The sequence below is a fragment of the Giraffa tippelskirchi genome, chromosome Y (assembly GCF_054371585.1).
Source record: "Giraffa tippelskirchi isolate mGirTip1 chromosome Y, T2T-mGirTip1v1.2.pri, whole genome shotgun sequence".
In the NCBI taxonomy this organism is placed as follows: Eukaryota; Metazoa; Chordata; class Mammalia; order Artiodactyla; family Giraffidae; genus Giraffa; species Giraffa tippelskirchi.
Genome location: NC_137290.1, coordinates 9246312 through 9272254, shown reverse-complemented (window position 1 = coordinate 9272254; position 25943 = coordinate 9246312). Strand labels below are relative to the sequence as shown.

The 25943-nt window shown below is 43.8% G+C and overlaps 1 long non-coding RNA gene across 1 annotated transcript in view; it reads right to left on the bottom strand.

The window, feature by feature from the left end:
* Positions 1-2072: 2072 nt before the first annotated feature.
* Positions 2073-25943, bottom strand: part of LOC145537506 (uncharacterized) — a 30216-nt gene continuing 6345 nt past the window's right edge. Inside the window, exons 2-5 of the long non-coding RNA XR_014076392.1 lie at positions 24626-25143; positions 6098-6225; positions 5811-5903; positions 2073-3417 (exon numbers count right to left, since the gene is read on the bottom strand). This is a non-coding gene — a long non-coding RNA (uncharacterized LOC145537506). The remainder of the gene's footprint in view (positions 3418-5810; positions 5904-6097; positions 6226-24625; positions 25144-25943) is intronic.

Genomic DNA, 25943 nt, shown 5'->3' with positions numbered 1-25943 from the left:
GGCCGGTGCAGAAAGCGCCGCGCAGAAAACGCAGGCCGCTTCTGGCCGGCTCCGCTGGGCGGGCCCGCGAGGACCACCCGGCCTAGAGAGGGCTGGGAGGGGCCGGAGGACTACTTCTTTAGATGCTTTACGAGTTTTGGCAGTAGTTAGCACGTGGTTTAAAACGGTTTCAAAATAAACAGTATGCAGTGAAAAGCCTTCTCACTTTGTGTGTGCCACCGACCAAATTCTCATGCTATAAAACCACGGAACACTCAGGTGACCGGTGCAATTATTTGAATACGTATGATTATTAAACTGAATAATTATGCAACTGTGAATAATTATGAAAGCGTGAACATGTTTTCAGTGTCCTTCCACAGTGTCTTTGTGTATATGAAAATAGAGATATATGCGTATATACATATGTGCATTATACACACATATGTCGTTATCATTGATACGTATTATACATATCTATACTATAAATTCGGTAGATATTTACCTGTAATAGATATAAATAGTTTAAAATATAAAATATATTTTCTAAATAAGAACTGTGACGATGTAACACAACCTATAATGTGACACAGTGTAGTACATACTGTAGCTTAAAATGTGTACTTAACTAATATAAGTACTTCCTTGATAGCAATATAAGGCTTCCCTGGAAGCTCAGTTGGTAAAGAATCCGCCTGCGATGCCGGAGAGTCTGGTTCGATTCCTGGGTCAGGAAGATCCGCTGCAGGAGGGATAGGCTACCCACTGCAATGTTCTTGGGATTCCCTTGTGACTCAGCTGGTGAAAAATCCACCCTCAACGCAGGCAGACCTGGGTTCGATCCCTGGGTAGGGAATCTCCCCTGGAGACGGGAACACCTATCCACTCCAGTATTCATACCTGGAGCATTTCATGGACTGTCGAGTCCATGGGGTCTCAAAGAGTCAGACACGACTGACCAACTATAACAAGTATATCATGATGCCACGCAGATTCATATTATATGTAACTATATGTCTGTACAAATAGAGTAGAAACATTTTTAGTTTGCAAAAATACTCATAGTCTCGTTTCCTACCTTTTTTATACAAAAGGTGGCAGACTGTACCCATTGTTCTATGCCTTCATTTTTTCCTATCTCAGAGACCTTTTCATATCAGTACAAAGAGAATTTGCCTACTGTTTCTGAACAGCTGTTTGAATTCTGTTGTACTGTTGTTGTGACTTGATTTATTTACCCCATCCCTGACTACTGGGTGGCTGAGTTGTTTTCAGCCCTTTGCTACCAGTATTCTGTGCAAAACTATGAGCTTCAGCAGTTCTGCTGCTGTGTAAACCTTCTGGGAAGATAAATCCCCTGCAGTGGAATTGTTGAGCCACAGTGCACATGTGTGTGTCATTTTGACAGAGATTTCTAAGCTGCCTTCCATAGACGCTTGCCTATCAGACCCCCACCAGCCTGTGTGAGCAAACCTGCATTCTCAGTGTTATAGGATGCTTTTTCAGGTTTTCCAAAACTAGGGTCGAGAAATTTTTCAGGAGCAAGGTAGAATATGTTTTCCTGTGTTGAGGAGCCATTTGTATTTAACTAAAGAACATTTATCAGGGCCTCGAGATACGTAGGGAAAGTATAGTGAAAGGTGCAATAAGTATTTTAGTCATTGTGATGTTGATTATGGTGATGATGGCATAATGGTTAATATTCTTGACACTGGTCTTATACCTGTGACAAAAACTAACTCAAAGTGGATCAGACACCCAAATGCAACACCAAAACTAGAAAACTCCAGGAAGAGAACTTAAGAGAAAACCTATGACCTGAGATTTGGTGATGGCATTTTAGGTATACACGTGCAGCTCACAAACCCCTGGTGTGGGGGATTCCCCAGAAGTGCCCTTCTATGTATTGTATCTGAAAACCTGCAATTTGGAGGTCATTCAAGCTCTCTGAGCCTCAGTCTGTCCTTCTAGACTAAAAGGACAGCAAGTTACTAAATGTAAGGATTAAAATATGTAGAGGTGGATAATGTTTTCTTCCACGTGCTGAGGGTCGCTGGGTGCGTCTGAAAATGAATCAACAAAGACACATTAACTGGAGACAAGCTTACAACTTATTTTAATATGTTTTAAGTGACACAGGAGCCTTCCTAAGGAAATGAAGACCTAAAGAAACAGACCTGAGTATTTCAAACTAGGTTTGATGAGGTGGGGACAGTTGTGGAAGAATATGATCAGTTAAGGAATAAGAGGTGAGTGTAATAAGCTGGCAGAAACTTAGCAAGGCCTGTGTGTTAGGCTTCCTCTTGGAAGTGTTCCTCACCCTTTGGAGATAAGAATGCTCCTTTCCTCCTGCTATAGGCAGGGTACTTCTCCCATGATGAGATTATGGCTTGTTTCATGGAAGAAGGGGGAAGGGGAAGAGAGTGAACCTCTTCCTTCCGCTGTTTTCTCAAACTGCTTCACCTTCAATATGCCAGGTGCCATATTTTGGGGTGAGGTATCCTGAACCCAATCACATGTCAAATGATTAAAGTGGTGTCTGAGATCCATACAGGCAGTTTATATCTGTTGGCTTCAATTTTATTAGACGACTCTTGACAGTCCCTTAGACTGCAAGGAGATCAAAGCAGTCAATCCTAAAGGAAATCAACTCTGAATATTGATTGGAAGGACTGACATTCCAGCTGAAGCTCCAATACTATGGCCACCTGATGTGAAGAGCGGACTCCTTGGGAAAGACCTGAGGCTGGGAAAGACTGAAGGCAAGAGAAGAAGGAGGTGGCAGAGGATGAGATGTTTGGATGGCATCACCGACTCAATGGACATGGGTGTGAGCAAACTTTGGGAGATGGCGAAGGAGAGGGAAGCCTGGCGTGCTGCATCCGTGGGATAGCAAAGAAGTGGACGTGACTCGGTGACGAACAACAACAGCAACCCAAAAAGTAAGAAATAACAGTGGTTGAGGGAGGAATGGAGATAAGGGGGAAGCAACAAGGACGTTCCCAACAGGGATCGCTGATTCCGGATTAGAAGTCAGCGAGGAGTTAACACAGCTTGGGGTCCAGAGGAAAAATAGGTCAACAACCCAGCTTGGAGGGTCCCAGGGAGTCATGCACTAAATGTCAGACTTGATGCAAAGCTCTCTGTTGTGTACATTTCCATCTAATTAAAGAAGCAGACATTTTTCTCAGAATCCACATGGAACATCCAGAGGTCAGGAGACTCCCACCTCTAAGTCACACACATACCTTAAGTGCACGTCAACTTCTTGGAAATTCATATCTTGTTCTGGATCTTGTTTTTCTCCCTTGTTCTTATTTTCTAGGCTGAAGGTAACGCACGAATATTTTCTTATGTGTGGATGTCTTGTCCAGGGTGCCTGCCAGGGGCACCACACGAAGTCAAGTGTGAAAAAGCTGTATGTTCAACATATGGTTGCTGAGGGGAAGGATGCAGGGAAGGGATGGTTAGGGAGCGTGGGACAGACATGTACACATGGCTGTATTTAAAACAGAGAACCAACAAGGACCTGTTGTGGAGCACAGGGAACTCTGCTCAGTGTTCAGTGGCAGCCTGGATGTGAGGGGAGTTTGGGGGAGAACGGACACGTGTGTATCTGTGGCTGAGTCCCTTTGCTGTCTGCCTGAAACTATCACGGCATTGTTAACTGGCTATAGAAAATAAAAAGTTAAAAACTTCATGTTCAATTTATTAGCAGCACCTCTTAAGAGATCATAAGTAGGAGGTTACATTGTCTTAAGTGGTTTTCTATCTCCTTATGTTAATATCCGAGCAGCGAGAGTAGATAAAGGGATTATATATTCATACATATTAAGATGTCACAATATGTAATCATATAAAAGCAATTTATGCACATTTGAATCTTGATTTTCATTTGCTGAAAGAAAATATTATTAAGATAAAAAGGAAAATCATCCCCCTGAACATGGTATTACCCCCGTGGTTCTTGCTCCCATGCAAATATTTTACTCAGTCATCATACCTTTATACAACTTAAAAAAAAAAACAAACAACTTTTTGTTTGTATTGAGGTATAGCCAGTTAACAATGTTGTGATAGTTTCAGGTAAACAGTGAAGGGACTCAGCCATATGTATATATTTATCCATTCTCCCCCAAATTCCCCTCCCATCCAGGCTGCCAGGGAACATTGAGCAACGTTTCCTGTGCTATACAGTAGGACTTTGTTGGTTATCCATAAGTTTATCCATAAGAACAAACCATAAGTTTGTTCTCTAAGTCTGAGAGTCTTTCTGTGGTGAAACTTCATTTATATTTCATTTTAGATTCCACATATGAGGGATGCCATATGATATTTCTCCTTCTCTGTCTGATTTACTTCACTCGTTATGACAATCTCTAGGTCCATCCATGTTGCTGCAAATGGCATTATTTCATTCTTTTTAATGGCTAATATTCCATTGTACTGTGTACAACTCTTATTGTATGTGTATATTTTATGCTTTGCACAATTTATTATGTTGTCTCTTTTAAATTAGTATCCCTAAGATCTAATAAGAGTACATCCTGAGAAATGCCGGGCTGGATGAAGTACAAGCTGGAATCCAGATTTCTGGGAGAAATATCAATAACCTCACATATGCAGATGACACCACCCTTATGGCAGAATGTGAAAAAGAACTAAAGAGCTTCTTGATGAAAGTGAAAGAGGAGAGTGGAAAAGTTGGCTTAAAGCTCAACATTCAGAAAACAAAGATCATGGCATCCGGTCCCATCACTTCATGGGAAATAGATGGGGAAACAGTGGAAACAGTGTCAGACTTTATTTTGGGGGGTTCCAAAATCACTGCAGATGGTGCATGCAACCATGAAATTAAAAGGCACTTACTCCTTGCAAGGAAATTTACGACCAACTGAGACAGCATATTTAAAAGCAGAGACATTATTTTGCCAGCAAAGGTCCATCTAGTCAAGGCTATGGTTTTTCCAGTAGTCACATATGGATGCGAGAGTTGCAGGGGGAAGAAACCTGAGTGCTGAAGAATTGATGCTTCTGAACTGTGCTGTTGGAAAAGACTCTTGAGAGTCCCTTGGCCTGCAAGAAGATCCAACCACTCCATCCTAAAGGACATCAGTCCTGGGTGTTCATTGGACTGAACAGTCTCTCTGTATAGAGACTCTATAATCAGGCTATAAATGTACAAAAGGAGAGTTTGGGGAATTTCATCTGGGAACAGAAAAAGATCAGGCAGGGGAAGGCATTAGGGCTCAGCAAGCAGTGAAATGGGCGGCAATCTTATTCTGAGCAGACACTGACTATGGAAGTACACAGTCCTGGGGAGCAGCAATATAGGGTTCTACTAGGAGTATCTATGAGAGATGAAGCTGGATGTGACTTTTGGACCAGACTGGGACAGATTTAAATGTTTTGCTAGAAGTCTGGATTTTCTTTTCGGAGTGGTAAGAACCTGATGTGTGCTTTGTAACGTCAACTCCCTGAGGGCTGGAAAGAGCAGTGGTATCACACCAAGGTTTTTGCTTGTCTCAGTGACAGAGGAAAGACCTCTGATTTCTAGCTGTCAGGGGAAAGGCACAAATGAATGCAGGGGCTTGAACATTAGAGGATACGGAAACTGGCCTCCCTGGAGCTGAGCAGGAGAGGAAGAGATGAGCTTCAGAGAGGAGATAAAAGAAGTACTGAGTGAGCATGATGTGGCGTGACCACATGAGCCCCTAAGGTGAAAGCACCTACCGGCCCTCTGCCTAAGCTGAGTGGGCTCTGAGGACCAGCTCCCAGCCCCTGCTCACTGACCAGGGTTGTCTCCCCAAGATCCCGGTCTCACGGCTCACCTTGACATGTCACTGCACTCCCGTCTTCCTCCCTAGCATGTGACCCCTCCTCTTCCAGCTGTGAGATAATGTCAGGTTTAGGGAACTGGTACCCTGTTGAAGAAGGAGACTTATAACTTGGGGGTTCTGTCCTGTACCCTCAGGAACTCCCAGCCTGGTTTCTAAAGGCTCTGAGATAACAGGCAAGTGCAAATTTACACACAAGAAAAATAAAGCCTGTTTCCAAAGATTCTGCCACTAGGGACATATGCCAATGTCTGGAAACAATTTTGGTCATCATGGCTTACCGAGGGAGACCAGGTTCCTGTAATTTTCCAGCATCACCTTCCGGTAGAGCTTCCTCTGAGAAGCACTGAGGTTAGGGTAATTCCTCTGGACTGAAGTCCACAGCCACATCCTCGAAAGTCACCAATTCCTGAAATACCAGATATACTCCTAAATGATTGAAACCCGGAATTATCCCAAAGAGGGGGAAAGGTATCTGATAAGAGGGGACTGACCATGAAGCACACCTTCAGACAAGCAGAAAGACTCTAATCCAAAGGTTTCAGGGACCTACAAGGGTTTCTTTCCTTTAAGTCTTTCTCATTAAAATGTTTTCTTCTCTGCAATCACCCTCTTGTTTCTTTCAGTCTTCTAACTTTATAGAGGCTTTCAATGGCTAAGTCAAAGATCTTTCTTGGGAAACGTCACACTGCACTTGAAAATATGTGGGTTATTTTCCAATATCTTTTGCTATTAACTTCTATCATAATTCCACAGTGATAGGAGAACAGAGTGTATATGATTTCAATACCTTCAGGCCATGAAACTTTTGCACTTTATGTTCCTGGATATGTTCCAGGGTCTCCTAGTTTATAGTCTATGGGAACTTGAACACAATTTGGATTCTCTTGTTGTGTGAAAACTATATAAATCTGAAGTTATGTCCAATTGGTTCATACTGCTTTTCAGATCTACTATAGACTTCTACCTTTATTCATTCCATTAATTTTTTGAGTTTGATATTGGAAGTCCAACTAAAAATTGTAATTTATCTACTTAAAAATAATTCTAATTTATAGTAGAACTTCCCCCATAGCTCCCTCATAGCTCAGTTGGTAAAGAATCTCCCTGCAATGCAGGGGACTTGGGTTTGATTCCTGGGTCGGGAAGACCCCTGGAGAAGGAAATGGCAACCCACTCCAGTATTCTTGCCTGGAGAATCCCATGGACAGAGGAGCCTGGCAGGCTACAGTCCATGCAGTCACAAGAACTGGACTTGACTTAGCGACTAAACCACCAACCACCACATAGTGGAACTATATGTAACTTTGTTCTGAACTCTCCAAGCCTCCTGCAAATGTGTTATCATAGTTTCATAATTTAAAACATGAAAAAGAAAGAGAAAAAATAAGTATATCTTTCTTTTGTCTTGAAGTCTGAGAGAAGTGGGAATATTTCTAAGACAGCTCCTGCTGCGAATTTCTAGAGATCTGTGTGGGAGGAGAAAGATCCTTTTAAGTTCCTTAATAAAGAGAGAAAAATGCAAATAAAAGCTGAGCAGTATACCCCAATCCCAGGAAAAAGAGACAGTTGGGTTTACGTTCTGGTTCTCTCTTACAAGCTCTGTGAGTGTGGATAGGTTAAGCCTCAGTGACTCATCCACAAAACACAAACAGCTCATAAATATGCAGAGATGGCCAATCTTATAATAAAAAAATGCATTTCAAAATGACAAAGTATGACTTTATACTCATTCCACTGTCAAAAATTAAGACGTTGGACAATACCAAATACTGTCGAGAAGGGGGACTCTTGGTGGTGGTGGTGTAGGACTGATGTTGAAGCTGAAACTCCAATACTTTGGCCACCTCATGCCTACGAAATCTTATTTTAAGTTCCTCGTGCAGAGTTTTCTGACTTTACAGATTGTTATTAGATTACTATTTTAGATTGACCTGCTCAATGCACTTTGATAGATTGTCTTCTCTAACTGGAATAGACGATCGTCTCCCAAGTCTATTTCACTTGCGATTTTATTTGATTCTCTTCTGGGGTAGAGGTCTGTATTGAAACATTCAACCTAAATAATGGAATCAATAAGAAACATGTTTAAACTTACAAATCTTAATAAACTCTGGACTTGAAGACAGATTATTAAGATCCTAGCCCTTGAAAACATGAAGTATATTGTTTACAAGTTAAAACCACCAACTTTGGGTGTCCATCCAAAGATCAGCTAAAAAAAAACATCATCAGCTTCTAAGAAAAGCATACCTTTCCATGACTTATGTGGCCAAGGAACATCAAAAAGGAAAAAAAAAAGAAAAAAAAAAAAAAACGAAACAGCAAACAATGTAATCTCAGAGGTCTGCACAAAGGATAGCAAATAGCAGCAGAGAGTGGCATTTTACCTTAAGAGAAACTGAGGCTAGAGTATGAATATTTTTCCCTTTCCTTTTCTTGGCGAGTGGTAGTTGCTATTCTGTGGTGGGAATGTTTTCCATCAGATTCCCTAAAAGCAGAGCCCATGTTTGCTACTCACAGGACTCAATGGTGAGGGTTTTCCAGGAGAAATGGAATGAGGGAAGCAAGATATAGCAGAGGGAAAACAAAATCTAAGGTCAAGCAGAGACCAAGTTGCACCAGGCTTTATCTCACTTTGTATTAAGGCATTTGCTTCCATGTCACTCAGTCAAAATTTCACCCATAGATGTGGGATTTTCACCTCTTGGATGAGGAGGCTTTCATGTGACCAAAGGCAATTTTCCAGAACAGGGAACCTTTCACAAAGATTAGTGGCCAGGATTTATGGAGTTGAGGGGTGCCTAGTGAAAGGGACCTGAGTGGTGCACTATAATAGGTATAGTCTGGTACGGTCTTCCCAGCAGACCACACTGCCTCTCGTTTTTACCACTGGTCTTCCTACTTATTGTATGCCTGTATCCGAGGTTACCTCTGACCCTTGGGCCACTAAAATTTGCCATGAAGCAACCCACACCCATATATTATAGGAGTTGGAAAGTGTCAGTTGCTCAATGGTGTCCGATCTTGGCGACCCCATGGACTGGACCCCACCAGGCTCCTCCGTCCGTGAAATTTTCCAGCCAAGAATACCGGAATGGGTAGACAGTTCCTTTGTCAGCGGATCTTGACAAAGGCACTGAACCTGGGTCTCCCACGTTGCAGGCAGGTATCTTACTGTCTGAGCCGTGCACATCAAGTACAATGAGAATACCATGCATGTATTCCACTGACTAGCCGCCATACTCAAAGTCCAAGGTCCGGGGTCCAATTATCCTATCGAATGGTTCCTTTAATGGCTGCTACTAGTAATCCAGGTTCTAAAGTCAAAGTGAAAGCTGCTCAGGTGTGTCTGAGTCTTTGCGACTCCACGGACTCAGCCGCCCATGGAATCCTTTAGGCCGGAATACTGGTGTGGGTAACCTATCCCTTCTCCAGCGGATCTTCCTCATCCAGGAATTGAACCGGGGTCTCCTGCATTGCAGGCGGATTCTGTACCAACTGAGCTACCAGAGAAGCCCAATCCGGGCAGTAAGGTCAACCTCTAAACTGCATGCCCTATTACAAAGTGATGTGCACAGAATTAGATACGTACGAATAAGAAGGCTTCTAAGGAGCAAAATAGCCAAGTGGTTGGTATTGAAAATATCTATATATGAAAGAGTTGAGAGGTTCCAGGGAGATGTCTTGATTATGAAGCTTGCAGGAAAAGGAAAAAAAAAAATGGAAGACAGACCTTGCAGGCCCACATTCATTCCATAATTCAGCTCCAACAGCTGAAATCGTTATCTATTGCATACACTATCCTCTGAGGCAGAAAAGGTTAAAGCTTAGAGTTTGGCAACTGCTAATCTGATCCAATTGCTCATCTAATCCACAGACTGGGAGCTGACTGTGGCTCAGATCATGAACTCCTTATTGCCAAATTCAGACTGAAATTGAAGACAATGGAGAAAACAAGAAATCATTCAGGTATGACCTAAATCAAATCCCTTATAACTATACAGTGGAAGTGAGAAATAGATTTAAGGGACTAGATCTGACAGACAGACTGCCTGATGAACTATGGACGGAGGTTCGTGACATTGTACAGGAGACAGCGATGAAGACCATCCCCATGGAAAGAAATGCAAAACAACAAAATGGCTGTCTGAGGAGGCCTTAAAAACAGCTGCGAAAAGAAGGGAAGTCAAAAGCAAAGGAGAAAAGGAAAGATATACCCATGTGAATGCAGAGCTCCAAAGAATAGCAAGGAGAGATAAGAAAGCTTTCCTCAGTGATCAATGCAAAGACATGGAGGAAAACAACAGAATGGGAAAGGCTAGAGACCTCTTCAAGAAAATTAGAGATACCAAGGGAACATTTCATGCAAAGATGGGCTCCATAAAGGACAGAAATGGTAGGGACCTAACAGAAGCAGAAGATAGTAAGAAGAGGTGGCAAGAATACACAGAAGAACTGTACAAAAAAGATCTTCACGACCCAGATAATCACAATGGTGTGATCACTCACCTAGAGCCAGACATCCTGGAAGGTGGAATAAGTGGGCCTTAGGAAGCATCACTACGAACAAAGGTAGTGGAGGTGATGGAATTCCAGTGGAGCTATTTCAAATCTTGGGAGATGATGCTGTGAAAGTGCTGCACTCAATATGCCAGCAAATTCGGAAAAACTCTGCAGTGGCCACAGGACTGGAAAAAGTCAGTTTTCACGCCAATCCCAAAGAAAGGCAATGCCAAAGAAAGTTCAAACTACTGCACAATTGCACTCATCTCACACGCTAGTAAAGTAATGCTCAAAATTCTCCAAGCCAGGCTTCAGCAATACGTGAACCATGAACTTCCAGATGTTGAAGCTGGTTTTAGAAAAGGCAGAGGAACCAGAGATCAAATTGCCAACATCCGTTGTATCATCCAAACAGCAAGACAGGTCAAGAAAAACATCTATTTCTGCTTTCTTGACTATGCCAAAGCCTTTGACTGTTTTTCCATGACAAGTTCTAACAGCTGCTTCCTGACCTGCATACAGGTTTCTCAAGAGGCAGGTCGGCTGGTCTGGTACACCCATCTCTTTCAGAATTTTCCACAGTTCTTTGTGATCCACATAGTCCAAGGCTTTGGCATACTCAACAAAGCAGATAGGTGTTTTTCTCGAACTCTCTTGTTTTATCGATGATCCAACGCATGTTGGCAATTTGATCTCTGGCTCCTCTGACTTTTCTAAAACCAGCTTCAACATCTGCAAGTTCACGGTTCACTTATTGCTGAAGCCTGACTTGGAGAATTTTGAGCATTACTCTTCTAGCGTGTGAGATGAGTGCAATTGTGCAGTAGTCTGAGCATTCTTTGGCCTTGCCTTTCTCTGGGACTGGAATGAAAACTGACCTTTCCCGGCTCCTCATGAATAGTATGAAAAGGCAAAAGATAGGACGCTGGAAGATGAACTCCCCAGGTCACTAAGTTCGTAACGCTGTCCAGGAGGCAGTGATGACAACCATCCACAAGAAGAACTGCAAAGAGGCAAAAGGTTGTCTGAGAAGGCCTTTCAAATAGCTGAACAAAGAAGGGAAGTGAGAAGCACTGGAGAAAAGGAAAGATGTATCCACCCGAATGCAGAGTTCCAAAGCATGGCAAGGAGACAGCAGATAGCCTTCTTAAGCATTCAGTGCAAAGAAATACAGGAACACAATACACTGAGAAAGACTAGAGGTCTCTTCAAGAAAATTAGACATACCAAGGGAATATTTCATGCAAAGAGGGGCACAATCATGGACAAAAATGGTATGGACCTAACGGAAGCAGAAGATACTAAGAAGAGGTGGCAAGAATACATAGAAGAACTACTGACAATGACCGAGATAACCACGATGGTGTGCTCACTCACCTGGAGCCAGACTTCCTGGATTGACAAGTCAACTGGGCCTTAGGAAGCACCAGTATGAACAAAGCTAGTGCAGGTGATGGAATTTCGGCTGAACTATTTCAAATCCTAAATGATGAGGCTGTGAGAGTGCTGTACTCCATATGCCAGCAAATTTGGAAAACTCAGCAGTGGCCACAGTACTGGAAAAGGCCAGTTTTCATTCCTATCCCAAAGAAACACCACGTCAAAGAATGTTCAGACTACCAACAGTTGCACTCATCTCACACATCAGGCAAAGGAAGGCTCAAAGTCTCCAAGTCTTCAACAGTAAGTGAAACGAGAACCTCCAGATGCTCAAGCGGGACTTCGAAAAGGCAGAGGAACCAGAGAGCAAATTGCCAACATCCGATGGATCACAAAAAAGCACGAGAATTCCAGAAAAACACGTACTTCTGCTTCACTGAGTACGCTAGAGCCTTGGCCTGTGTGAATCACACCAAGCTGTGGAAAATTCTAATGGAAACGCTAATACCAGAACACCTTACCTGCCGCCTGAGAGATCTGTATGCAGCTCAGGAAGCAACAGTTAGAATAGGGCGTGGAACAATGGACTGGTTCCGAATAGGGGGAAAGGAGTACGTCAAGTCTGTATAGTGCCACTTTGATTTTTTAAGTTATATGCACAGTACATCATACAAAAGGCCGGATTCGATGAAGCACAACCTGGAATCAAGATGGCCGGGAGAAATATCGCTAACCTCAGATATGCAGATGACACTACCCTTTGGCAGAAAGCGAGGTGGAACTGAAGAGTCTGGCCTGACGAGAGTGACAGTGGGCAGTGAAAAATCTGGCTTAGAACTCAACATTCAAAACACTAAGATCATGGCAACCGGTCTCATCACTTCAGGGTGAATAGAAAGGTAAACAGTGGAAACACGGACACGTTTTACTTTCCTCAACTCCAACATCACTCCAGATGCTGAATGCAGCCATGGGATTCAAACACCCTTGCTCCTTGGAAGAAAACCTATAACACAGCTAGACAGCATATTAAAAAACAGAGACATTAAACTACTGACAAAGGCCCATCCAGTCAAAGCTATGGCTTTTCACATAGTCATGGACGGACGTGAGAACCGGACCATAAAGAAAGCTGAGTGCCAAAGAATTGATGTTTCTGAACTGTGGTGTTGGAGAAGACTCTTGAGAGTCCCCAGGAATGCAAGATCAGCCAGGCAGTCCTAAAGAAAATCAGTCCTGAATGTTCATTGGAAGACTGATGCTGAAGCTCCAACTGTTGGCTACCTGATGCGAAGAACTGGCTCACTGGAAAAGACGCTAACCCTGGGAAAGCCTGAAGGCAGGAGGAGAAGGGGATGAGAGAGGATAAGATGGTTGGATGGCATCACTGACTCAACGCACATGAGTCTGAGCAAGCCGGGGGAACTGGTGATGAATAAGGAAGCTTGGTGTCCACGGGGTCACAAGGAGTCGGACACGACTGAGTGACTCAACCGAACTGAACTGAATAATGCTTACGAGAACAGTCCACTATAGCTGAGTCCTGGCTCCAGCTCTATTAAGTATTCTAAGTGTTGGAACAAGTCTGATACAGCAAGTCTCCAGCAAGTTCCACACAACCCCCCAAATATCTGCTGAATTTCTAAGTGGTGACACTGCATGTAGTCTAGTCTAGTACGTAGGCAACGGCAACCCACTCCAGTACTCTTGCCTGGAAAATCCCATGGACGGAGCATGGTGGGGGTCGCCAAGAGTTGGGCAAGACTGAGCGACTTCCCTTTCACTTTTCACTTTCATTCATCGGAGAAGGTAATGGCAACCCACTCCGGTGCTCTTGCCTGGAGACTCAGGGACTGGGGAGCCTGGTCGGCTGCCGTCTGTAGGGTCGCACAGAGTCAGACACGACTGAAGCGACTTAGCAGCAGCAGTATGCTGAGGCATTAAGATTGTAAAAGCTCACTGAGGCCAGCGACCACATTTCTTTATTAAATTTGGAAATATGTCCCCAAGGCCTGCAGGCATGTCTGAAGCAGCTCCCACCACCTCAAAAAGCCAGCTTGTAGCTCACAGATCTCCCCTTCGTTCTCCTTTCCAACTCCCTCCATCATATCACCAACCTGTAGCCTTCTCTGTCCTCGGCCTGGGAAAGATTCTCTGTTCTTGCAGTCCTCACTGTCTTCCACGAGTCCCCATTTACCGTCCACATTTTGGGCTGCCTGCTGACTGACCGAAAACCTTTGAGGAATGGAAATTAGAGGTTGCAGACAGGCCTGCAGTGAAATTTATTAAGTTCCATAGAGGGAACCTGCACTTCATTTTAGCTAGGCTGAGTGTTAGTAGTGATTTGAATCCTATTGACCTGATCATCTGGGAGATCAGCATTTTCTCTCCAAAACTGGCACTAAAGGCTTCTATATGGCTTCACTTTGAGTGTCTGTCTTCTCCAAGGCCTACTCTACCTGTAGTGTGACCTCCAATTATTCTCAGTTGAGTATGCCTTGGGCCTGATGTGCTGCAGTAGAGAGTCTTTCGGGCGTGGCTAAGGTGGACGGTGGAGAGGTCTTGCTAGCAGAGTTTCTCGAGCTGGTAGAGGACTTGAAGTCTATACTCTTTGTCAATACTGGGGACATGCCCCTGGCATGGCTGCAGGTGTTAATGGTGAGCTTGTGTGGAGCTGTGGTTTTGCTGCTCATAGAGGCCCTTGTTGGGGTTGAGGACCATGCACCTCTCCATGGGTTGGGGCCCTTCAGTCTGGACTAGATTGTATTCCTGTTTTGTTTTTGCTTTTTTTTTTTTCCAGATATGTAGTTTGGAAGCTAGAATGGTGACCTCTTTGGGGGTCCCAGGAATCCAGAGGACTGGAGAGAAGAGTGGCGGCCACAGACAATAGACTCTGCCATGGAGAAGATGACACCAGCAAGCCCACCTGGCCAACTGTGTGGGGGACAGGCCCAGGCGGCTCCAACAGTTTGGGTGGCCTTGTGCCAGTACTCTTGCCTGGAAAATCCCATGGACGGAGGAGCCTGGTAGGCTACAGTCCACGGGGTCGCTGAGAGTCGGACACGACTGAGCAACTTCACTTTCACTTTTCCCCTTCATGCACTGGAGAAGGAAATGGCAACCCACTCCAGTATTCTTGCCTGGGGAATCCCAGGGATGGCGGAGTTTGGTGGGCTGCGGTCTATGGGGTCACACAGAGTCGGACACGACTGAAGCGACTTAGCAGCAGTAGCAGTAGTGATCCTCCAGGCTGCCTCATGGCTGCTGAAGCCTACTGTCTTGGTGAGGGGAGGTTTAAGGAGGCATGGTGACCATGACATCACAACAATGTGATTTCACTAAAGCGACAGGCAACAATGCCTTGGGCACTACCATTTGCCACCTAGGATTTAGAAAGAGATGTATGGGAAGGATAAAAGGAGAGGACTGTATCTTTTTCACGAGGACAGACTGCCTTCCTGATGTGCGTATCTTCTTCTACCACCTCCTGTGGATTATGCTCATTCTGATATTTCATAGGCCAACTTGACCCATGAAATAAGAATACGTTCTAGCCCAGCTGAGTCTCTAAAGAGGCACTGAAAGCTCTTAGGGAGCATTAGGAATCTTTAAGGATTTTCAGTTGATGGGAAAGAGAGTTCTTAGCCATTTTCCATTCCCTGAAAACACATGTAAGAAAAGGACACCTCTTCTGGAACTGACTGCCATAACAAAGTGCCCCACACCAGGCAGCTTCAATAAATGTTTTCTCAAACTCCTGGGGATCGAGTCAGTAATCAAAGGGTCAGCAGATTTGTCTTCTTCCGGCGTCTCTTTTGGATTGAGACTGGCCATTGTTTGCCTTTGTCTTCACATAGTGATGTCTCTGTGTTGTTTGTGACTGATCTCCTTTTCTTATACAGTACCAGTCGTATTAACCCAACCACCTATATAGAGGCCCTATTTCCAGAAAGGGTCAGAAAGAAATTATAATTTATGCAGTACGACTACATATAAAATACAGAGAGTTAGAGCTTCAACATACACACTTTGAGAGAATACAGTTTATTCCATGATATGGATTTTTGTTCTTTCCACTTGGTACTGCCGTATCTGTCTCCCAGAGTTCAACCTACGAAGTAGGTCTCCACAACACAGAAAACAACTGGTTAAGAAAAACGGATTGTCCAGGGGTAATACAGATGAAGACAAAATTCAGAATTTATAACCAATCTAGAAATCCTCTCCTCAAAGACACAAGGGAAGGAAAACATTCTATTTTTGAGTAAGTATTAAACCATAATATGACACACACATAAGAAGCAAATTGCTGAACGATGGAAAAGATAAAAGATATACTCTATATATGTATCCTAGCAAATCAGTTCATGACAACGTTTTCAAAATAATAAGGAGTCCTCAAGGAAGACCAGATGACAAACTTTGTCACACTTTGTCCTAAATTCACCCGGTAACTGCGGGAGCTCTCAATGTCTGCTAACGTGCCTTACACAGAAGAAAAAACTGCTCATATTTTTATGACTGCATGTGGTTTTGAAATGAGGCATTCTCTCAAGAGAGTCTGTTAACCTCCATAGACTTGAGAGATAAGGTGTTACTGTAACCTAACACCCCTGTACCCAACATCCTTGGCCCAAGCAATACCGAAACATTAGAATTTAAAGCCGAGATATGTTTGGTTGCAGAGCCGTGCATGGAGATGGGTGGCATATGCCTTTAAAAACCTCAATCTACCTACAGAAACAAAAGACCGACATATGGAAAAGTATAAAGCACTGATGAAAGAAATCAAACAGGACACAAATAGATGGCGAAATATACTGTGTTCATGGATCAGAAGAATCAATATGGTGAAAAGGAGTATACCACCCAAAGCAATCTATAGATTCAACGCAATACCTATCAAGCTACCAGTGGTATTTTTCAGAGAACTAGAACAAATAAGTTCACAATTTGTATGGAAATACAAAAAACAAAAAACAAAAAAACAAACCTCGAATAGCCAAAGCAATCTTGAGAAAGAAGAATGGACCTGGAGGAATCAACCTCTCTGACTCCAGGCTGTTCTACAAAGCAACAGTCATCAAGACAGTATGGTACTGGCACAGAGATAAGTCCACGCACCTATGGACACTTTATCTTTGACAGAGGAGGCAAGAATATACAATGAAGACCAGACAATCTCTTTCAGAAGTGGTGCTGGGAAAACTGGTCAACCACTTGTAAAAGAATGAAACTAGAACACTTTCTAACACGGTACACACACACACACACAAAACTCAAAATGGATTAAAGATCTAAACGTAAGACCACAAACTATAAAACTCCTACAGAAAAACATAGGCAAAACACTCTCTGACACAAATCACAGCACGATCCTCTATGACCCCCCTCCCAGAGTAAACAAATGGGACCTAATTAAACTTAAAAGCTTTTGCACAACGAAGGGGACTAGAACCAAGGGGAAAAGCCTGCCTTCAGAATGGCAGAAACTAATAGCAAGCAAAGCAACTGACAAAGAATTAATCTCAAAAATACACAAGCAACGCCTGCAGCTCAATTCCAGAAAAATAAGCGAGCCGATCAAAAAATGGGCCAAAGAACTAAGCAGACATTTCTCCAAAGAAGACATACAGATGGCTAACAAACACATGAAAGATGCTCAACATCACTCATTATTGGAGAAATGCAAATGAAAACCACAATCAGGTACGATCTCACACCGGTCAGAATGGCTGCTATACAAAAGTCTACAAACAATACACGCTGGCGAGGGTACGGAGAAAAACGAACCCTCTTACACTGTCGTTGGGAATGCAAACTTGTACAGTCACTATGGAGAACAACGGGAGTTCAGTTCAGTTCAGTCACTCAGTCGTGTCCGTCTCTTTGCGACCCCATGAATCGCAGCACTCCAGGCTTCCCTGTCCATCACCAACTCCCGGAGTTTACCCAAACCCATGTCCATCGAGTCGGTGATGCCATCCAACCATTTCATCCTCTGTTGTCCCCTTCTCATCCTGTCCCCAATCCTTCCCAGCACCAGGGTCTTTGCAAATGAATCAACCCTTCGCATGAGGTGGCCAAAGTATTGAAGTTTCAGCTTCAACATCAGTCCTTCCAATGAACACCCAGGACTGATCTCCTTTAGGATGGACTGGTTGGATCTCCTTGCAGTCCAAGGGACTCTCGAGAGTCTTCTCCAACACCACAGTTCAAAAGCATCAATTCTTCGGTGCTCAGCTTTCTTCACCGTCCAACTCTCACATCCATACATGACCACTGGAAAAACCATAGCCTTGTCTAGATGGACCTTTGTTGGCAAAGTAGTATTTCTGCTTTTTTTTTTTAATACATTTATTTATTTTACTTGGGGGCTAATTACTTTACAATATTGTAATGGTGTTTGCCATACATTGACATGAATCAGCCATGGGTTTACACGTGTTCCCCATCCTGAACCCCCCTCCCACCTCCCTCCCCATCCCACCCCTCTGGGTCATCCCATTGCCCCAGCCTCGAGCATTTGCCTCATGCGTTGAACCTGGAATGGTGTTCTGTTTCACATATGATAATATACATGTCTCAATGCTATTCTCCCAGAACGTCCCAACCTCACCTTCTCCCTCAGAGTCCATAAGACTGTTCTATCTCTGCTTTTAAATATGCTATCTAGGTTGGTCATAACCTTCCTTCCAAGGAGTAAGCGTCTTTTAATTTCATGGCTGCAGGCACCATCAGCAGTGATTTTGGAGCCCAGAAAAATACAGTCTGATGCTGTTTCCACAGTTGCCCCATCCATTTCCCATGAAGTGATGGGACCAGATGCCATGATCTTAGTTTTATGAACGTTGAGATTTCAGCCAACTTTTCCACTCTCCTCTTTCACTTTCATCAAGAGGCTCTTTAGTTCTTCTTCACTTTCTGCCATAAGGGTGGTGCCATCTGCATATCTGAGGTGATTGATATTTCTCCTGGCAATCTTGATTTCAGCTTGCATTTCTTCCAGCCCAGCACTTCTCATGATGTACGCTGCATGTAAGTTAAATAAGCAGGGTGGCAATATATAGCCTTGACATACTCCTTTTCCTATTTGGAAACAGTCTGTGGTACCATGTCCAGTTCTAACTGTTGCTTCCTGACCTGCATACAAATTTCTCAAGAGACAGGTCAGATGGTCTGGTATTCCCATCTCTTTCAGAATTTTCCACAGTTTATTGTAATCCACAGAGTCAAAGGCTTTGGCATAATCAATAAAGCAGATAGGTGTTTTTCTCGAACTCTCTTGCTTTTTCGATGACCCAGCAGATGTTGGCAATTTGAGCTCTAGTTCCTCTGCCTTTTCTAAATCCAGCTTGAACTTCTGGAAGTTCACGGTTCACGTATTGCTGAAGCCTGGCTTGGAGAATTTTGAGCATTACTTTACTAGCGTGTGAGATGAGTGCAACTGTGCAGTAGTCTGAGCATTTTTTGGCATTGCCTTTCTTTGGCATTGGAACGAAAACTGACCTTTTCCAGTCCTGTGGACACTGCTGAGTTTTCCAGATTTGCTGGCATATCGAGTGCAGCACTTTCACAGCATCATCTTTCAGGATTTGAAACAGCTCCACTGGAATTACATCACCTCCACTAGCTTTGTTCGTAGTGATGCTTTCTAAGGCCCACTTGACTTCACATTCCAGGATGTCTGGCTCTGGGTGAGTGATCACACCATCGTGATTATCTGGGTCGTGAAGATCTGTTTTGTACAGTTCTTCTGTGTATTCTTGCCACCTCTTCTTACTATCTTCTGCTTCTGTTAGGTCCACACCATTTCTGTCCTTGATCGAGCCCGTCTCTGCATGAAATGTTCCCTTGGTACCTATAATTTTCTTGAAGAGATCTCTAGTCTTTTCCATTCTGTTGTTTTCCTCTATTTCTTTGCACTGATCGCTGAGGAAGGCTTTCTTATCTCTCCTTGAACAACGTGAAGATTTCTTAAAAAACTGGAAATAGAACTGCCATACGACCCGGCAATCCCACTGCTGGACATACACACTGAGGAAACCATAACTGAAAGGGACTCGTGTACCCCAATGTTCACCGCAGCACTGTTTACAATAGCTAGCACATGGAAGCAACCTAGATGTCCATCGGCAGATGAACAGAGAAGAAAGCTGTGATCCATACACCCAACGGAATATTACTCAGCCATTAAAAAGAATGCCTTAGAATCAGTTCTAATGAGGTGGATGAAACTGGAGCCTATTACACAGAGCAAAGCAAGCCAGAAAGATAAAACACAAATACATCACATTAACACATATATATGGACTTTAGAAAGATGATAACGACGACCCTATATGCGAGACAGCAGAAGAGACACAGATGCAAAGAACAGACTGCTGGACTCTGCGGAAAAAGGCGAAGGTGGGATGATTTGAGAGAATAGCATTGAAACACATATATAATGTGAAATAGATCGCCAGACCAGGTTCGATGCATGAGACAGGGTGCTCAAGGATGGTGCACTGGGATGAATGACCCTGAGGGATGGGATGGGGAGGGAGGTGGGATGGAGGGTCAGGATGGGGAATGCATGTACACCCAGGGCTGTTTCATTTGAATATATGGCAAAAGCCACCACAATATTGTAAAGTAATTAGTCTCCAATTAATACAAATTTTAAAAAAGAGGTAAAAAAGCAAGCTTAGAAAATATTTTAACAGAGTGATAATAAAAACACAGTATATCAGATTTCATGAGATGCATGTCTACAAGTGCTGATAATTTTAAATGCTTGTATTAAAAAAGAATAAAAGCCTAAACCAATGGAAAAAAAAAAAAAACAAAAAACAGAACTCCCTCAAAGCTTTCAGCACAGACTACATTTAGGAAAGGTGAGGAAGGGTTGTGATTAGCTGTTGCAAACTTCTTGCTGTCCCAGCTTGTGTTCTTGAGGTAAGGTGGTGGTCAGCTAACTGTGTTCCTGTAATCCTCGAGGGAAGCAAATATTATTCCCGATTCCCTATTTCCTGAAAGGAAAGGTAAGGGGACGGGGTCCGTTACGACTGCAGGGGCCCCAGGCACTGGGGAGATGAACACGCACCCCCAGAGAGGATTCCCTCGGGTTCACACAAAAAACACGGATGCAAGTCAGCATCCTTGATCTCAAACGATGTGCCTGGTCATCAGACTCTGTTAAATAAGGACTCAAAGTGAGGTCGCTCAGTCATGTCCAACTCTTCTGCTACCTCATGGACTGTAGCCCACCAGGCCACTCTGTCCATGGGATTTCCCAGGCAAGAAAACTGCAGTGGGTTGCCATTTCCTTCCCCAGGGGATCTTCCCGACCCAGGGAAAGAAACCTGGGCCTCCAAGATTGCACGCAGACTCTTTACTATCTGAGCCACCAAGGAAGCCCTTAATGACAACACCTTTTTTAGGGGCTCAGCATGCTTCCGCTGCATAACTCCATGCCTGTCATTTTAGATTTCTGTTACCCAGAAAAGACATGAGTTCTTGATTATTTTAGGGGAAATTTTCAGTTAACTGTGGCTCTGGGAAAACCAAGGAGTGTGAAAGGAGAACAGTGCTGACAGGCTGACCTTTCTGCCTGGGGGTGGGAGTGTCTTCGTGGTTACAAAACTGAGTGGCCCTCTTGCTCCTCTGGGGAAGAATTCAGCCAAAGTCCTGGGTCAGAACACAGGGTGGGGCTGGGAGAAGTTCTCTACCTAGAGTGAGGAAACCCCATCCTTGCCCAGGACAACCTTTCAGATATCGGTCACAGCCACTGCCCCTTCCACTTCCATGGGCAGAAACGGCTTTGAGCTTGGCCCTTCTAAAAGGCAGAGATCCCACAGGCAAGGCTTCTAACCTGCAAAAGGAACTTCAGCGCCTCTCTTTTCTGCCATGTGATTAAAAAATACACTGTCCTTGTTGATTAGCTAGTCTGATACCTCTTTGGGCAAAGGGCAACCACAAAAAAGTCCTTTCTCTCTCTCATCTTGCAAAAGCAAGCAGCTGGCTTTGTAGAGTGGTTACTGCCCTGAACGAGTCCCATTGGAACTCTTCTCCAAATTAAAAAACAAACAAACAAACAACAAAAAAAAAACAGGAGTATGCAATCCGAAAACTTTCCGGGCTTGACGCACTCTTGGGGGGGTTTTACTTAGAAACTAAAACGTTTTAATTTCTAAAGGATATGGATGGTTTACTGGGGCAGTGGGGAGGGAGAGGAAAGGCCATGGAGAATTCCATTTGTCCTAAAATTTGGGAGTATATACTCACCTGTAGCCTCAAAAAGAAGTGAATTTCTTAACGGTCAACATTGCAAAAGCGACCCCACCCAACTAGCCCACTTACATCAGACTTAGGTCGCTGTCTTGTACATTAAAACAGGACTTTTGAAGAGAAGGCTGGAAATGACTTATATGACACAGGTAAGTGGAGTCACGGTCCTGAAGCGAGCTCCCTTAGCCTCTGCTCTGGGATCTCTAGCTAGAAAAGCCACCTTTCGATCTGAGGATTCAGATTCTGTGTATAAGCTGCACTCCTAACTAAAGATCACTTGGAGGTCACCAAGCACTCTCCAAAACACCCGTCACTTAATAAACTCGTAAGTGAAAGCACACCTTTGAAAAGATGCTCAACTGCAGAGTCTGACATGAAGTCGATTCTTCAAGACCGAAATCATCCTCAGGTGGCTCTGGATTTCAACCTCTGTGAAGTTCCTCTGACTGACTTACTGTTTCAGAATCATCCTTTGCATAAACGTCCCACCACACTCAGAGGATCCTAGAGAAACTTCCTTCAGACACCAGTCAGAGGAAAAGCTCAGCTTCATTTGATCAACTGGAGTGTTTTCTATTTACGGTGGAAACATGAGCTCTTTGAAAGCACTCATATGTTTTTCCCTTTTCCCTCTGACTGCCAGCAAGCTCGGGGCCAAAATGGAAGACTGACTTTGCTAATTCTGAAGGCCGAAATAGTTATTTCTGTATGCAAAGTTTCTCCAGATCTCTCACTATTCTATTTTCATCTTTCTTTTTTTTTCAAATAAAGTTATTTATTTTAGTTGGGGGCTAATTACTTTACAATATTGTAGTAGTTTTTGCCATACATTGACATTTTCATCTTTCTCACTGTCTTTGATATCCATTTTGTCAGTATATCTGAAATCCTTTCCGGAAGCAGTGAAAAAACCCACAACCAAATGAACAATCTACTTCAGAAAGAGAAGAATAGTATAAATGTATCATTCATAGGAACACTGCCATCTGGGACCCAAGAATTCCACAAACTTCATGGAATAAATGCTACTCCTGTTGCTTTCTACAGCATCAGAAGTGGTCCCTCAAACCCCAATCCACACAGAATTGGATGTTTCAGATGCCATTCAGAATTTTAAGGAATGGGGTGGTGATCCACCCTTCCTGACTAACCCAACTGCTCTCTCTCTTCCTGCCCTGTATCACGGAGAGATATTCCATCCTCTCTCAATGAACTGCAGGAACTGAGGTTCTGGAACAGTTCCCAATGATACAAACACGGAGGAAAAAAGCTCAAAACTCATCCCCCCTCCTGCTTTAAGCAGCAAGACTAAGAAAACCCCAGGGGACACACAACTTGTAGATGGGTCCTGTCAGAAGCTGTGTGTTGTCTGTTTTGTCACTAAGCCGTGTCCAGCTCTTTTGTGACCCCATGGATTATACAGCCCACCAGATTCCTCTGTCCACGAAGTCTCCAGGCAAGACTACTGGAGTAGGTTTCCATTTCCTTCTCCAGGAGATCTTCCCGATACGAGCATCAAATTTGCGACCCCTGCATTGGCAGGCAGATTCTTGACCACTGAGCTACATGATTAAGCCTGGCTATCCGTGTATGTAACTCACAAAGTACAAGAGGTTTTATGGCTACAATATCCAATTTGTCCTTAGGCCATGTTTCTCCTGGGCCTTAATTAATTCTTATCTTTCTTGGGCATATCAACACACACCTGCCAAGCCAGCTGAGAAATTTGCTGACTGCTTCGCCAATGGACCGAATATCTTTCAAATCATTCCTATGTTCCACTGTGGTGTCTGCCAACATGCCTGGCGTGTGGCAGGTTTGAGAGAAGCCTCTGCTGGTTCAGTCCCTAACAACAGCAACGGGGGAACTGCTAAGACTCAGGCAGCAGTTCACAACTAGGGGAGATTTAGCTTTGTCAAGACACTTTTGAAGGCCACCACTGGGTAGATGCTACTGACATCCAGTTGGTAAAGACCAGGGATACTGCTAAACATGCCTCAATACACAGGACAAAGAATTATCCAGCATAAAAAGCTAATAGCGCCAAGGTTGAGAAGCCTCGGGCCCACGTCAGGTAAATGCAAATATGGCAGAATACGGGCTCAGGTGTGCATCCTACAATGCCCCTTGAACTTCTACAGGCCTAAAGAAGAACTCAGCAGTCTGGTGCCACCCACTCGGGAAGTCTTATACTCGAGTGAGAAAATGTATTTTGAAATGCCTGGGCAGTGTGAGGGGAGGTAAGGGAGAAGAAACTCATCAAGGTCTTTGAACTGAACGCTTTTATCAATATCAGCCCTGTACAATGTTTTAACATTGATAACCATGTGAGGCATGTAAGTGAACATATTGGAAACAAAACTGCTTAGGTTCACAATGACCTGACTGCTAGAAGCAGCTATTACTTTCTAAGAGACTTCTTCTCCTGTGCTCAAAATCAACCACATTGGGTATCAAGGAGGTAAATGGTAGGCAGGGCCAGCTCAAGTCCTTGTCCTGCTCAGTAACTAGCTAGGGGACTTGGAGCTAATCCGAGCTTGGTTGTGCCACACTTCATGACGTCTGAGGGCGACATGACGTGTGATACTACAAATGGCAAGGTGACATCCTAAAACCAAATCAAGAAACCAGAAACTGGTACAGTCACTTACCCTCCTGCTTGGGAGATGGTTCTTTGGGTTCCTTCCTAGTGTTTCGACCCTCCAGCGGAGAAAGGTCTTCTTCTAAATCTATGACAAGTCCGCTCTCTGAATCAGAATCCAGGCCCAAATGCACTCTTGGGGAGTCAGTCTCACCTTTTCCCTTCAGCTTATCCTTTGTGGGAGGAGGAAAGGGTTTTTTGCTTTGTCTGAAAAGTCCTTCTCAAGCTGGGGCTCATCTTCTCCTTGACTGATCTTGAGTCCACTTTTTCACAGACTGGTGACCTGCTTTCAGCTCCTCTTCCATCTCCACGGGATTTGGCACTTTGGGCATTTTTTTTTTTTTTTGATAGCAGATGGCTCTTTGACCATCTGAGCCACCTCTTTGTCTTCAGCATCTTCTGGCTCATTCTTGGACCTCTGCTCCTCATCACCGATAGAGTTACTTCCGCTACTATCTGACTTCTCAGAATGCCTTGAATCGCCAGGCCCGACAGTCATATAAACATCTTCTGAGATTTCATTTATGCCTAAATTAAAACAACAACAACAACAACAAGATGTCGCATACTCACAGAAAAAAAGAGCAGGACCAGAAAACCGCAAATATTTAACACGCTCAATGCTGAAATAAAAAAAAAAAAATCACGGTGCATCACACTGGCCTGGTGGGATTAGCAGTAGACTTAAGTTGCAGCTGACTACAGGTGATAAATGGAACTTGCCTGGAGAGGGTTTCAGTTACTGACATTCAAAGATGACATGGGACCAAACCATGTGAACTTCTAATCTATCCAGAGCCTAATCTTGGCAGCATGGGTAACTAACTGGGACACATAGAATGGGAGGGATGGAAGGGAACGCTACACAGGATTTGTTAAAACTGATCCATTTTCAGTTCAGTTCATTTCAGTTGAGTTCAGTCACTCAGTCGTGTCCGACTCTTTGTGACCACATGAACGACAGCACGCCAGGCCTCCCTGTCCACCACCATCTCCCGGAGTCCACTCAAACTCATCTCTGTTGAGTCAGTGATGCCATCCAACCATCTCATCCTCTGTTGTCCCCTTCTCCCTCTGCCCTCAATCTTTCCCAGCATCAGGGTCTTTTCTAATGAGTCGGCTCTTCGCATCAGAAGAGGATTGAAACGCCAAAGGATTGGGGTTTCAGCTACAACATCAGTCCTTCCAATGAACACACAGGACTGATCTCCTTTAGGATGGACTGGCTGGATCTCCTTACAGCCCAAGGGACTCTCAAGAGTCTCCTCCAACACCACAGTTCAAAACCATCAATTCTTCAGCGCTCAGCTTTCTGTACAGTCCAACTC